The sequence below is a fragment of the Otolemur garnettii genome, unplaced genomic scaffold (assembly GCF_000181295.1).
Source record: "Otolemur garnettii isolate 467f Iridium unplaced genomic scaffold, OtoGar3 scaffold00077, whole genome shotgun sequence".
Classification (NCBI taxonomy): domain Eukaryota; kingdom Metazoa; phylum Chordata; class Mammalia; order Primates; family Galagidae; genus Otolemur; species Otolemur garnettii.
The window spans coordinates 7,679,968-7,680,719 of NW_003852472.1; the positions used below are offsets into that span (position 1 = coordinate 7,679,968).

General features: G+C 41.5%; 1 protein-coding gene across 3 annotated transcripts in view; it reads right to left on the reverse strand.

Annotated features, from left to right (window-relative positions):
• Nucleotides 1-752, reverse strand: part of CALN1 (calneuron 1) — a 501,474-nt gene that overhangs the window by 171,856 nt on the left and 328,866 nt on the right. The gene's annotated exons all lie outside the window — the stretch shown is intronic.

The window sequence follows — 752 nt, forward strand, 5'->3', positions numbered from 1 at the left end:
CCCTCAACCCTTCTTCATCTCACTGGGCAGAGTTGGTCAAACTTTAATCTGAAATCGCCTATTAACTTTATGTACATCTGTTATGGAATGTAAAACCTTGATTTGCATGCCTATCTCCCACCTGGACAGGGAGTTCTCCAAGATCAAGGACCCATTCTGGAAGGTTGTTGTATATTCAACACCAAAGTACGTATTTTATAGAGTGAACAAATGATGAATCTTGCTTGTTCTTCCTTTGTTCAATTCAGCATCTCTTTGTTCTTTCCTGCTAGAGCTGACATCAACCAGGAAGTGAACTTAAGCCAACTTAATGGATAAAAGTGAAAATTCCAGGCATTTTTTGAACCCCACTGAGTCATCAGTGTGGCATTCTGCACCCTTAAAATTGCCCAAGAGGGCAACTCTACCAAGAGCTCACCACATCTTTATCTTGGCTGTAGCCAGTGAAGAAAGCCCAAGTGTCTGAACACCAGAGTTTGCCAAAACACAGGCACATAAAAATCAATCAAATCTCAGAGCACATTCACCTTCAGGGAGCATTTGTTCAAGACATATTTCAAAAAGCCAAGCAGGTGTTATCATCAAGATGTCAATAATTCAGAACAGAGAGTCCAAGAATAGAGCCCAGTGTAGATAAAACTTTCGAAAGGATTAAGGAGGAGTGGCAAGTCCTCGGGAGGGGGAAGATTTACTCCACCAAATGGAGTAAGGCAGTCAGTGGACTATGGAGATGAAATAGATTTATCTCACCA